Raw genomic sequence first — 14,781 nt, 5'->3', positions numbered from 1 at the left:
CGGGAACTCTTTTGCAGATGCGTTTGCCACATTCACATGGTGTGACGTATCACTGCTTTTGGTGGGAATTCTTGCAGCTGCGCACTAATATTAAAGATGGCCGCTTCTTGTTTTACATACTAATGCACATGCTCCTGCTCTAACTAAACCTTGTATGTCCTGCTTAACCATTAATGCTATAGTTAAAATAAAGTAATGGGGTTAGAGTAAAAATAAGTGGTATACAGTGCATTCATTTATTTTTGCATTCTAACGTGTCTCTCTTTGACTTTATTGCTAGCTCGTATTTGGGCCTGAAGGGTGTTGCTAACTCCATTTTGAAAAAGCTGCGTCTGCGCAGATGACTCCTGAGAACCTTGAAACCCTGACATTGAATCATCAAAAATCCTGATCTACTCGCAATGTTCCTGGGAACCTGACCGAATAACCCCAGGAGAGGAAGGAATATGGACTGTTCAAATACATTGTATATGATTTAAAACAAATATTGCTGGGAGAAATAAAAATGCATGGGAAAGTAATTTATGGGCGGGAACCTAAATCAATTAGAATCAATGCGAAATGACCTCATACTGGTATGATGTGATGATCTCTCCTCATCGTTTTGACCAATCAAAGGAAGAGAACACATAGACTTTGCAACATTAGGGGGGTGGTACACACTCTGAAATGGTATAACTAAGGTAGGTTTAGTTAGTTAGATTGTCCGACTTGTCACAGACCTGTCACTGACCCAACGTATGCTGAAGGAGAATCGAGAGCAGAGGGCTGGTTGAGCACCCTGAAAAAAGAATCAGGGAATTGCTGAGGGAGAATACTCTGTCACCCAGTGGGATCTCGAGAGTAGCAGAGAGGGGAGTAACGCTGGTGTTGCACTTACAGAGGCTACCTGCCCTGACTTGCACCTGTCCTGTCCTGTTGGTACCTGATTAGTCAGGAGCCCTTTCTGGTCTCAGCCCGTGGCCAGGGTTGGTCCTCGCACCATTCTAGGTAACTATAATCCATGTGGTATGTCCTTGTGTCATTTTCCCTTTCTCACCCTTCCCAAGTACCAATGCCTAAAAATATTTCTTTGAAGTCTTGTAAGTTTTATGCTTTAATAATTATTTTCCTACTTGAGAAGTCCCTGATCTCACTATTGTGGCAACTGATTCACAGAATATTGCATAGATAAAGTGTTCAAAACTTACCCGAGTCTGTGGTTATTTTCATGGAGGTAAATGTTATTCACTACCTATTATTTTAACTCCTTTGATCCTCAGATTTAGGACTTAGAGCACAAGTGACAAGGATTTGGTAAGTTATGGTGTACAGGTATAAGTCTAAAGGTAAATAAGATTCTGATAGGCAGGTAGATTAGTGATTACCAGTTCTATGTGTGAATGTTTATGTTCCCAAGTGAGTATGGTATTTAGAATTAAACTGAGCTGGTAAATCACACGCCATTAGTGGTCGTGGCAATAACACGCTTCAGTGCAGATGAAGGTCAATCGAAAACCTTAGGAGACAAAGACTCTATCTTATCGGACATTCTTCCCCTGGGCACTGATGGTATGCGCAGGGTGACTTTGCAAATGTCAGACGATATCCTTAAATATGTCACTTGCTTGGGTTTATGCACTTACTATGAATGATTCACCTTTCACTTCTGATTTTTTTTTAAAAGAAATTTCTTGCAATCACATGACACTTCCATATCTGTTGAGGCCAGGAAGGGTGTCAGTCGATTACCTGCCCCTTGAGATACAGCACTATCAATGTGTTTCCCCCTTTCCCCTCCCCCTCCTACCTCTTTCTCCTTCCTGCTTCTTCTCGTCCCCCTTCTCTAGCCCCCCTTGTCTTCTTCCTAAGGACACATCATGGTTTGTTCCAAAATAGTTCTCCCCCCATGTCATTGAGTGACTGATCTCCTGACCACTTCTCAGTGTGTTTGATTCCTCCTTCAGGTGGGATGTGGCCTCGGAACAAACTCTCACTTCACTGCCTACAACTCAGACTGGCCTCTTCCTACTGTTCCTTCAGTTCTACTGGTTATGAGCTGGCACCAGTTGTACCTCTGCTCTCAATGCTATTACTGGTTCATTGCTTTTATGTTATAATTTGCTTTATTACTGTTGTGATTTGCACTCACTATGCTACCATATGGGACCAGCGTTGCACCATCGGGGCGTGCCGGGTTCTTGCAACTACTGACCCCACGCTATGGCTGCTGCCTCTAACATTGTCACAATGTGCGAGGTATTCACACACCCTCCCACAATATGCTGCATATTCCTACCTTCGCAGGAGGCAAACACACATAGCATATTTGCAGGAATCACACATTACTGAGTGAGAGGCATCCAAATTGCAGAAGAGATGGAGTGGGCAAGTGTTCTCCACCAATTGCTCCACCTAAGCCCAGAGGGTACTGTTAGAATTCACAGGATCCCTGATTGGCTGAGGTAGGTACCGTAGGCCAAACAGGGACCGCGAACCCAACGTTAGGGAAAAGACAGGTCACCTCTAGAGATAGCCCCTGCTCCACCCCTTTGGTAGCTTGGCATAAGCAGCCTGGCTTATCTTCAAGGCTAATGTATAAGTATTTGCAATTACTTTCACAGCAATCCAATGATGACAGCACAAATAGACTCCACACGAGTTTCATAGAAAAACAAGTATATGTTTATAAAAAAGATATACGATGCAACCACACAATACTAAACCAACATATGCATCAGGGTAATACTCCCTTTGGCCTATTATTATTGAGCTAAACTAAACACTCCTACCTAACCCAAATGTCGTAATATGCAGTTTGTTATGCATGAATCTGGTACTTCACAACATTAGAATAATGCAGATTGTAATACAGCTATCTGGTGATATGCACTGTAATGCAATGCGTAAAGAAACGACGTGGTAAACTGCTATGCCCTTGTAATGCAATGCGTACAGTCCCCTTTCAGGTACTCTGTTAGGAAAGAGCAATGCAACCTGTAATACAGTTATCAGGCATTTCGTAATGCGAAACTAATGCAATGCGGAACACATATCAGGCAGTTCAGTATGCAACACTAACGCAATGTGTAATATGACAATCCAGCAGATCGTGATGCAGGACTAAGACAAGGCATAACCCATCTATTAGGCAGTTCGTTATGCAAACCTAGTGCAATGCGTAACACACCTATCAGGCAGTTTGTTAGGCAAACTAATGCAAAGGGCAATACGACAAAACAGGCAATCCATTGTGCAGGAAGAAAGCAATGGGTTATGCAGTCATCAGATACTCCTGTATGCAGAAGTAATACAATACGTAAGTTACTCCGGCACCGTTCACGGTGCCTCCGGCGGTCTCTGCGCCACTCGTGCTGGTTTACGACTAGTCTCTGGCCACAGTTTCCCACCCAACACTCGTAAGATAGAACACAGCAAAAGCAGCTTTGCACTCAGGCACCGGTGCTGCCACTCCCTTGGCACACGGGTCTCAGTCCGAGCCGAAGCAGAGACTCGCTCTGCAGGACAGAGAGAGAGAGGCCGAGAGCGTCTCCCTCTGAGCCGGCACCCCGTCCCAGGAGTCGACACGCGTTACCTAGGGGGCGCAAGCCCACTCTCCTCTCCTTGTCCAGCAACTTGGGCCTACTATGCAATTTCTCTGAATTTACGGGCAATGAGAAGATCCCAGGCTGCACACTACACCTGTACTCAGAATGAGTGAGACTCACGAAAACTCCGGGTGCACGATAACCAGACAACTCCTCATGAGAGTCTCAGGCTGCGCACTGTACACTCACGCAGCGTCGCTGAGACACTCTTGATCTTCTGGTGCTCATGATCACAAGGCAAAACTTGCGCACGTCTCAGCCGGTAGAAGGTACACACACACAGCATCGCTAAAACACACTTTATCTTCAGTGCCCCCAATCACAGGGCACCCCTTTCACAGGTCTCAGGCAGTAGAAGGTACACGCACATAGTATGGCTGAGACACACTTTATCTTCTGGTGCCCCTGATCACAGGGCACCTCTAGTGAGGGTCTCAGGCTGCAAAAAGCACACGCACACAGCGTTGCTGAGACACACTTGCTCTTCTGATGTACACGATCACGGGCCAATCCACACGAAAGTCTCAGGCTGCCCCAAAGCAAACGCACACTGCATTGCTGAGACTTACTTGGCACCCAGTACACATGTTCACAGGACGATCCTCTCGAAGGACTCAGGCTAGACAGAGCACACACACACCACGTCTCTGAGTCTCGTTTGGAACTCCCGGTGCCCAAGATCACAGGGCACGACTTGCAAAGGTCTCAGGCTAGACAGAGCACATGCACCCACAGCGTATATGAGAGTCTTCTCTGGATCCTTTTGTATTCCTGTGTTTCCAAACAGGGAGCCAGCTCACCTAGGGCACTTGGGGATAGTTACTTCAGAACACAGCACACAGCAAAGTCCTTTAAGCAGGGGGACACAGTACACAGCAAAGTCCCTACAGCCTTTCCTTAATTGAAATAGCAAACTGCAGGCCAGGCCCAGATCACACAGCAAGAACAGTCCTATCCAACAGTCTCTTCAGTTGCTTCTTCCTTGACAAAGGTTCCTCTTGATCCATTAAGTAGCTCCAGTCTTGTTCACACTTGATCAAGCCATTCTCCAAAGTTCAGGGGCTTCAGCTCTCATAGTTATACCTCTCAATGGCTTTGAAGTGTTTGTGTTACAGGGGGCACTGACCCCTACTCAAACCAGTTCTGGGTGCCTCCCTACCAGGGACACCTTCTTCCTTTGATTAGTGGGGGTCTATATCACTCGGCAGGAGATGGGACAATTGTTTTATAGCACCAGCCCAGGCCTCTTCACCTCTAGGCCTACTCCTCCCCCTACAAACTCCAGATGCAGGTCAGCCTGTGCTGTCTCACTCTTCTCCCCTGGGTCAAGACATTCCCCAGATCCTATCTCTTTCAAATCCAGCCAGTCAATCCACAACCAGGTAGTGAGACACAGAAATGTTTAAAGCACAAAACCCAGCCACTTCTGAAAGAGTGGCTTCCAAACATATAATTCAAAAACCATCTTTATAAACAGATATGTTATTGCAAGGTGAGTTCAGGCATATTAAACTTCACCTTTCCATCTTAAATCTTTGGGAGGATAGGCTGGCAATCACATTACAAAGCCTTCCTATTCTATTCTAATGGGCAAGATGGCCTTTCAGCAGTGAAAACGAAATGGAGATTATTTCACTGCCAGGACATGGTACACACCTTGGTACATGTTCCACCTTTCACATGCAGTGCACCCTGTCCAGGAGGTATCCTAAGACCTACCATAGGGGTACCTGATGTGTATGGATAGGGAAGGACAGGATCTGGTAAGGGCATGCACTTACCAGAGCAACATAGCAGTTTAGGAAACTGTGCACAGGCCCTGCAATGTCAGGCCTCAGTTCCCTTCTCAAGGCTACTTGAGTGGGTGCCACAATAAGTGCTGCAAGCCCACCAGTAGCATTTGCATTACTAGCCCAGGCACATATAGTGCACTTTACTAGGGACTTTACTAGTAAAGTAAAAATACCAATAATAGACAGCCAATCTCCATTACACTCTACACAGAGAGCACTTGCACTTTGACACTGTTTAGCAGTGGCAAAGTTTTGAAAACATCTAAGTTGGCAACACATGTCAGAAAAAAGCTCTAGGAGAAAAGCAAAAAGTTTAGGGAACTTTAGCCAAAAAGGGCCAAGTCCCACTGGTTCTGATATGGATTTGAGCAGGGGTCCCTTTTGTTGCGACAGAGACCTGAAGGGGCACTGCGTCCTCGTAGAGGGACACTTAGATGGTAGACATGTGCTCGGCAGAGCGATTTATGCACCCAATGTGGAATAGGCTCCGTTCCCTAAGACATTATCAGATAAACTGGTTTATTGTAGTACCGTTCCTTGGTTGTTGGGTGGGGATTTTAACAGTGTTCTTGATGTTGATCTGTACGATTCCTTCCCACCCTTGCCCTGAATTGCAGCTACGTCTACTGCACACATACTCAGCACATGGTTACAGCGCTGGGAATTATTTGACGTGTACTGTCACAGTAACACTAACGCAAGGGTGTACTCATTTTACTTTCATGCACATGGGGAAGTGGTTGATACTACTTCAGGCTGCAATAGTGGGTTGCAGCAGAGCAGCACTATGGTGTTTCCTGTCGATATATTTGGCATACCAAACCCCTTTCCAGTAGTGAAGGTGGTCTTTGCATAGCATACTTAGAAATTCCACTTATAGAATATGTCCATTTGTGTGATCTAGGAGTCTCATGTTCCATTATGCCTGACTCCAGTGGACACCAAGGGTCAGGGGAGCACATTACAGTCCCCAGCACCAGTCATAAACCAAGGACATACACTTGGAACTATAGACCTCTGTCACTTGAGGATCAGATGGAATAGACAGTGAGGAGAGGTTTTGACACTTGGCCTCTATGTGCCAGATCATGGCCCCACTTAAGATTTGGATCTACACTCCTCGGCTCCATGGAAGACAGGCCTACAATTTAGGGGAAACATCTGTTGTTCAAAAGTAAATCCTTTCGACCTCTCCCTAACTTCAAGAGGCACACAACCGTAGACCAGAGATGTAGGAGATCCCATGCTAGTGGAGACCAGAGAACCCAGACTGTGTGGTGCCCTGCCAGTGGACTCTGTTGTGCTCATGGAAGATTACTTCCCATAGTGGTTGGTCTGGGCTGAAGACCTGCTGAAGTGTGATGCCCTGAAGTGTGTGCTCTCCAAGGGATCTTCTGCAGGACTCCTTTTCTTTTGGGGATCTCAGGGGCATCGAAGATTTCCCGCAAGGGACCTACACCATCTACCTGACATCTGGAGAGTGGTGCCCTCTCATGTGCCCACATTGGCTACTAAATGTCAACGGGTGGCGTGATGTGAGCATGTAACCAAGACATTTGCCTGTTGCCAGATTGTCTAGTGCAGAACCCACGAAATATTGCACTTAACTTTCTCCAGATGGTGAAAAAAGGTGATTTTTTTATGTTTAATCTTTTGACTGGAAATGACTATTGCATGTGAATTATCACTTTTGGAACTAAAATAAGTGTGTTTAGAATCATTTTCCTGCCTGAAATAGATCAAAATAAATGCTTCTAAGTAGGAATAAACGTCTGTCAAAATGGCAATTTTGGTCACTGTGAGGCTTTAAAAAGTGATTATTCAGCATGAAGCACGATCTAATTGACATTTTGTATCATTTTTTGTAACATCCCAAAAATCTCTTTTCTGATGAAAAACCATGTCCCCAGACCTGTCGAAGTTTCTCCAGATGGTCAGTAATGGTGATATTTTTAATGCTTCATCTTTTTACTGTAAATGGTAATTGCATGTGAATTATCACTTTTGGAACTAAAATAAGTGTGTTTAGGGTCATTTTCCTGGCTGAAATCGGTTAAAATGGAAGCTTCTGAGTAGGAAGAAAAGTCTGTAAAAATTGCAATTTTAGTCACTGTGAGGCTTTAAAAAGTGGTTAGTCAACATGAGGCACGATCCAATTGACATTTTGAATTATTATTTCTACAGTCCAAAAAATCAATTTTCTGATGAAAAACTAATACCAAGGACCTGTCGAACTTTCTCCAGATGGTTAGTAATGTTCATTTTTTAATGTTTAATCTTTTGAGTGTAAATAACTATTGCATGTGAATTATCACTTTTGGAACTAAAATAAGTGTGTTTAGAATCATTTTCCTGCCTGAAATAGATCAAAATAAATGCTTCTAAGTAGGAATAAACGTCTGTCAAAATGGCAATTTTGGTCACTGTGAGGCTTCAAAAAGTGATTATTCAGCATGAAGCACGATCTAATTGACATTTTGAATCATTTTTTGTAACATCCCAAAAATCTCTTTTCTGATGAAAAACCATGACCCCAGACCTGTCGAAGTTTCTCCAGATGGCCAGTAATGGTCATTTTTTTAATGCTTCATCTTTTTACTGTAAATGGTTATTGCATGTGAATTATCAATTTTGGAACAAAAATAAAGTCATTTTCCAGCATAAAATTGGTCGAAATAAAAGCTTCTGAGTAGGAGGAAAAGTGTGTAAAAATTGCAATTTGGGTCACTATGAGGCTTTACAAAGTGGTTACTCAACATGAGTCACAATCCAATTGACATTTTGAATCATTTTTTGTACAGTCCCAAAAATCTATTTTCTGGTGAAAGACGATGCCCCTTGACCTGTCGATCTTTCTCCAGATGGTCACTAATGCAGATTTTTAAATGTTTAATTTTTTTTACTGAAAATGACTATTGCACATGAATTATCAATTTTGGAACTAAAATAAGTGTGTTTAGGGTCATTTTCCTGCCCGAAATCTTTAAAAATAGATTCTTCTGGGTAGGAGAAAAAGTCTGTATATATGGCAATTTTGACATTTTGAATATTTTTTGTACAGTTCCAAAAATCTATTTTCCTTTGAAAAATGATGACCCCGGTGTGAGAAGGTGCCCTGTTATATGCTGCCCACTAATTAAAGTGCAAAAACAACAGGTGATGGACAGAATGCAGAACAATGTCATACATTCACCCCAGTACATAGATCTGGGCCTAAATCCATATTTTTTTTTCTCACCATGCCATTCCAGTTTGAACCCAGCCATATGCAAATCAGTCTTGACCCTGTGCCCGATGGGAACAGTCCAGCCCGAACTGCCAAGCCAGGTCCTCCCTGGACTGGAAAAAAGCATCCAAGGACCAGTTTCGGGCTTTCAGCCCTCATCAGCCTGGATAGCTTGATTCGAGTGGCATGGAGAGCATGGGACTCACGCCTGAGCATACCCGTCTCACTCGGGGTGACAAATGCAAAAACAGCAGGGGATGGACAAAATGCAGAACAATGTCATACATTCACCCCAGTATAGAGATCGGGCCTAAATCCATCATTTTTTTGCTCACCATGCCATTCCAGTTTGAACCCAGCCATATGCAAATCATTCTTGACCCTGTGCCCCATGGGAACAGTCCAGCCCGAACTGCCAAGCCAGGTCCTCCCTGGACTGGAAAAAAGCATCCAAGGACCGGTTTTGGGCTTTTAGCCCTCATCAGCCTGGATAGCTTGATTCCAGTGGCAAGGAGAGCACGGGACTCACGTCTGAGCATACCCGTCCCACTCGGGGTGACAACTGCAAAAACAACAGGTGATGGAGAGAATGCAGAATAATGTCATACATTCACCCCAGTACAGAGATCTGGGCCTAAATCCATAGTTTTTTTGCTCACCATGCCATTCCAGTTTGAACCCAGCCATATGCAGATCAGTCTTAACCCTGTGCCCCATGGGAACAGTCCAGCCCGAACTGCCAAGCCAGGTCCTCCCTGGAATGGAAAAAAGCATACAAGGACCATTCCCATGAAGCTCAGGGTCAAGACTCATTTGCATATGGCCATGTCTGTACTGGGGTGGCTTGGTGAGCAAAATAGCTATGGATTAAACCCAGATCTGTGACTGGGGGTGAATGTTTTGACATTGTGCAACATTCCATCCATCCTCTTTTGTGTTTTGCTTTTCACTCTATGTGGGAAGGGTATGCCCAGACGTGGGTCCCGTGCTCACTAAGCCACTGGAGTCAAGCTATCCTGGCTGAACACGGCTGATAGCCAGAAACAGGTCATAGGATGTTTGATTCCGGTCCAGGGAAGACATGGCTTGGCAGTTCAGGCTGGACTGTTCCCATGAGGCACAGGGTCAAGACTGATTTGCATATGGCCATGTCTGAACTGGGGTGGCTTGGTGAGCAAAATAACGATGGATTAAACCCAGATCTGTGACTGGGAATGAATGTTTTGCTAATGTGCAACATTCCGTCCATCATCTTTTGTGTTTTGCTGTTCACCCTATGTGGGAAAGGTATGCCCAGACGTGGGTCCCGTGCTCACTAAGCCACTGGAGTCAAGTTATCCTGGCTGAAGACGGCTGATAGCCAGAAACCAGTCCTAGGATGCTTGATTCCGGTCCAGGGAAGACATGGCTTGGCAGTTCGGGCTGGACTGTTCCCATGAGGCACAGGGTCAAGACTGATTTGCATATGGCCATGTCTGAACTGGGGTGGCTTGGTGAGCAAAATAACGATGGATTAAACCCAGATCTGTGACTGGGGGTGAAGGTTTCGCCATTGTGCCACATTCCCTCCATCATCCTTTGTGTTTTACTGTTCACCCTATGTGGGAATGGTATGCCCAAACATGGGTCCAATGCTCACTAAGCCACTAGAATCAAGCTATCCTGGCTGAAGACGGCTGATAGCCAGAAACCGGTCCTAGGATGCTTGATTCAGGTCCAGGGAAGACATGGCTTAGCAGTTCGGGCTGGACTGTTCCCATGAGGCACAGGGTCAAGACTGATTTGCATATGGCAATGTCTGAACTGGGGTGGCTTGGTGAGCAAAATAACAATGGAATAAACCCAGATCTGTGACTGGGGGTGAATGTTTTGCCATTGTGCAACATTCCGTCCATCATATTTACTGTTTTGCTGTTCACCCTATGTGGGAATGGTATGCCCAAACGTGGGTCCAATGCTCCCTAAGCCACTGGAATCAAGCTATCCTGGCTGAAGACGGCTGATAGCCAGATACCGGTCCTAGGATGCTTGATTCCAGTCCAGGGAAGACATGGCTTGGCAGTTCAGGCTAGACTGTTCCCATGAGGCACAGGGTCAAGACTCATTTGCATATGGCCATGTCTGAACTGGGGTGGCTTGGTGATCAAAATAACGATGGATTAAACCCAGATCTGTGACTGGGGGTGAATGTTTTGCCATTGTGCAACATTCTGTCCATCATCTTTTGTGTTATGCACTAACTAAAGTGGGCACCCTGTACCATTACACACGACCCTTAAGATGTATAAAGTCAAAGATAACCTTATTGAAAGCTATCCTAGTGGTAGCTATGGAGAGCAGCCTTCCAGCTTAATCTTGAAGGAATGTAAAACAGCCTGTTTGAGCAAGATATCACCTCCTAAATGGCTAAATGAAAGGAGAACCACACAGTAGTTATATACAAATATGTATTTAATAATATAACACTCTCTAATACCCTTTACATGAGGTTAGAACACACAGCAAACAATACTGGAACAATAGAACAGTTGTAAGTAGCACAATACACAGCGGGCTCCAGGGGGAGACCGAACCATATACTAAATAAATGGTATAACAATCACAACTTGACAAGACATTGTGTCTAGAGCGCAAAGAATTGCTGGGACCCCAAGGAACCACCCAAGGTAGTGACACAGGGAGCCCATAATGGACGGGTGCAGTGAGGAAACAAGACTGCGTGCTCTATACAACTCCATGGGAAAGTCGTGGTTGTAAAGTTACAGTTTAAGGACACTTCTAGGATGACTTCAAGCAAACCCTTTGGAACATAAGAGGTTCTAGAGGCAACTTACCAGTGAGTACCAAGGTACCAGTGTTACCTATCCCAGAGGAGCCAGGTGCATAGGGGTCAATTGGTTCAGAAACCTCTGTCATTTTCAATGGAGATCTGCAAGAAGTACTGCTGCCGTGAAGGTGAAGAGTATCCGATGAAATCCAAGCATGGATTCGAGATGAGAGGAGCCTGGAGGCAGAGGGGGCAGAGTGTGGGTCACTTCTGGTGACCAGGGGCTCAGTAGTCGAATGCCCACCGGTGTTGGGTGCTTCAGGTGCGAATAAGAGATGCTAGACTCTGCAACCATGGGGACCTGGAGATGTTGAGGAAGACCAGGGTTTGGAAGTGAGCTTTCCAATGAAGGATGTTGAGTGCTGAGGGGTCAGTGTCTGTTGGAGCACCAACAAGCCTTGGCAACTGCATCTCACGCAGGAAAGGACCAGCAAGGTCCAGGGGAATTTCCAAGCAATGGAGAGTCAGTGCACATCTAGAGCAGCCAGGGAAGCCCAAGAACAAACAAGGTGACCCTAGCCAGGACCCAAAGGCTAACAGACCAGGAGTCACAAGGAGACCTCAAGCAAGTTTGCAAAGCACCAACCCACGGAGCACTCAGTGTGAGGAGGCCGGATTTCTTCAGTGCAAAACTGCTCGGGTTTGGACTACATGCAGTCAAATGCACAAGCTTGGAAATCACCAACAGCATATGCACTTGCAAATGGATGCCGTGTACAAGGGTTCAGGTCACGCGGTCCCCACAAGGGATACTGGTCTCAGAATCAATGAGAGGGTAGATCAACCTCAGGGACCTTCCAAAAGCCACCTCCTGGATTGCTGAAATTGTCATATTCCTCAGGAGCTTGGTAGCAGCAAGCCATTCAGATGTGCTTAGGTGCCTGCTAGTGCATGGGAGTAAGTCCTTTACTCCAAGGGAGATTCTCCAGTCAGCCAGCAGCGTGCAGACAGTCGAAGTACTTGATTTATTCTTAGTAGAATCTTGTCCAGGTAAAAGCTAAAGTCCTGTAGCCAGGTAACCCACTTTATACCCACGGGAAGGGTTGGACAGATTCAGGGGATACTCCTAGGGGAGGTGCAGGACAGAGAGGTGCTACACCCATGTTTTTTGTACAGTTTCAAACAAGAGCAGGAGCCAAGGCCTCCCAGAACTGGCTTAAGCTGGACTATGCACAGGGACACCAAATGTGCCCCCAGTGCAGACTTTCTGGCACTCTCAGAGTGCACCCACCCAGGCCCAATAGAGTAAACCCTGTCTGGGAGGTGGTTATACCTCCCTGTGACAGGATGCCTATTGTCATGCCTTCCTCTGCTTGAGCTTGGCTCAGTGGTAGGAGGGCAGAAATGTGTATGTAGCTGGCAGCATCCATCTTGTGTTGCTCAGGTCGAGAAAGTTTGTAGCGGGTGACCCATGAAGCTCCCTTCTGAAGGGTGAAATCATACCTCCCACACCCGTTACAGGTGTGGAGGTATGATTCCTAATTGTTTGACACCAAACATAACTTTTTTCTTAGCATCCGTTTTAAAGTTAACATGTACCGCAAGGTTATAATTCAACTTAACCTATATGTCTGGCTGCATCACAAACAACCCCGGAGAATGGTCTCCGAAGGCTGCAGATGGGCTCTACTTATGCAGGGGCACCCTCCCATGTAACGCCGAGCACCCTGCCTTCAGGATTGATAAGGCCTGCTATAGGGGTGACTGATAGGTTTTTAAGTGTAGTGATTTAAATAAATATAGTGAACCTATATCTAAGTAAGTGGTGCAATCACCAGCTTACACAGGCTGCGGTAGCAGACCTGTTATGTAATTTATTAATGGCCTCTCATGGTTGGCATATTACATGTTTCAGCCCATGGGAGGTATCTGGGGTACCTATGCCCTGGGTACATGGTGTAACATATACTAGGGACTTATAAGGGTACCCCAGTATCCAATCTGGAGTGTACCTAAAGTACATACATAGCAAGTTAAGGAAGAACGCAGATAGACTGGGGTCCTGGATAGCAGGATCCTAGTCAGACTAGTCCAAAAACAGTGAGACATCAGCAAAAAGTGGGGGTAACCATAAGAAGCAGCTACTACTTTCCTACACAACCCCGCAAACGCAAGGACATTATACTAAACTTGACCAGTTGAGTGTTCATGTTCTAAGTAGAAAAATCAAGAGAGTCCATCTGCATTGGCATGGTGACTCCCAGGTCTATGTTCCACTGTATAGTCCATCCCCTAGGGAAATGGACCACGTCAAGAGTTTGGAGTTTTCACCCTTCATCTGTTTTTCACCATAAGAGGGGCTTCCCTCTCAATAGCTGACCAATGTTTCTCTCGGGGGGTCAGCTTTCTGCTTATAAAATCTACTGGCTCATCCTAACCCTCTTCATTCAATTGTGATACCACAGCCCTTACCCCCATTTCAGATGCATCTGTTTGAACAATGAATTGTCTGGAATAGTCAGGACTTTGCAGAATGGGAGCAGTGCAAGTGGTCTGCTTCAGGTCATCAAAGGCCTTTTGACAGCTAACTGTCCACTGACATTTCTTAGGTATTTTTTAGAGGTAAGATCATTTAAGGGGTCACTATAGATCCATAACCCTTAACAAAGCTCCTGTAGTACCCAGTCAGGCTCAAGAAAGCTCTGACCTGAGTCTGGGTAGGTAGAGCAACCCAGTCCATGATGGGCTGGATTTTGCTCTGCAATGGTTGAACCTGGCCTCCACCCACAAGGTGGCCCAGGTATAAAACCTTACTCTGCCCTATCTGGCACTTGGGGGGCCTTGATAGTGAGTCCTGCCTTTTGCAAGGCGTGCAGAACATTTCTGAGGTGGACCAGGTGATCCCCCCAGGTGGAGCTAATGACAGCAATATCATGCAGAAAAGCTGCACTATAGGCTTCCAGGCCTGTGAGAAATTTATTCACCAGCCTCTGAAATGTGGCAGGTGCATTCTTCAATCCAAAAGGCATTACCACAAACTGGTAATGCCCACTAGGGGTTGAGAAAGCGGTTTTGGTTTAGCATCCTCAGCTAATCAGATTGGCCAATAACCAGCTGTCAGGTCAAATGTACTTAAGAATTTGGCAGAGGCCAAAGTGTCAATAAGTTCATCTGCCATTTGAAATTGGATGCTTGTTTCCAGTCCAGGGAGGACTTGGCTTGGCAGTTCGGGCGGTACCGTTCCCATGAGGCACAGGGTCAAGACTGATTTGCATATGACTGGGTTCAAACTGGAATGGCATGGTGAGCAAAGAAATGATGGATTTAGGCCCAGATCTCTGTACTGGGGCGAATGTATGACATTGTTATGCATTCTGTGCATCAACTGTTGTTTTTGCACTTGGAATT

The sequence above is a fragment of the Lissotriton vulgaris genome, chromosome 11, assembly GCF_964263255.1.
Source record: "Lissotriton vulgaris chromosome 11, aLisVul1.2, whole genome shotgun sequence".
In the NCBI taxonomy this organism is placed as follows: Eukaryota; Metazoa; Chordata; class Amphibia; order Caudata; family Salamandridae; genus Lissotriton; species Lissotriton vulgaris.
Note: the sequence above shows the minus strand (reverse complement) of the source record.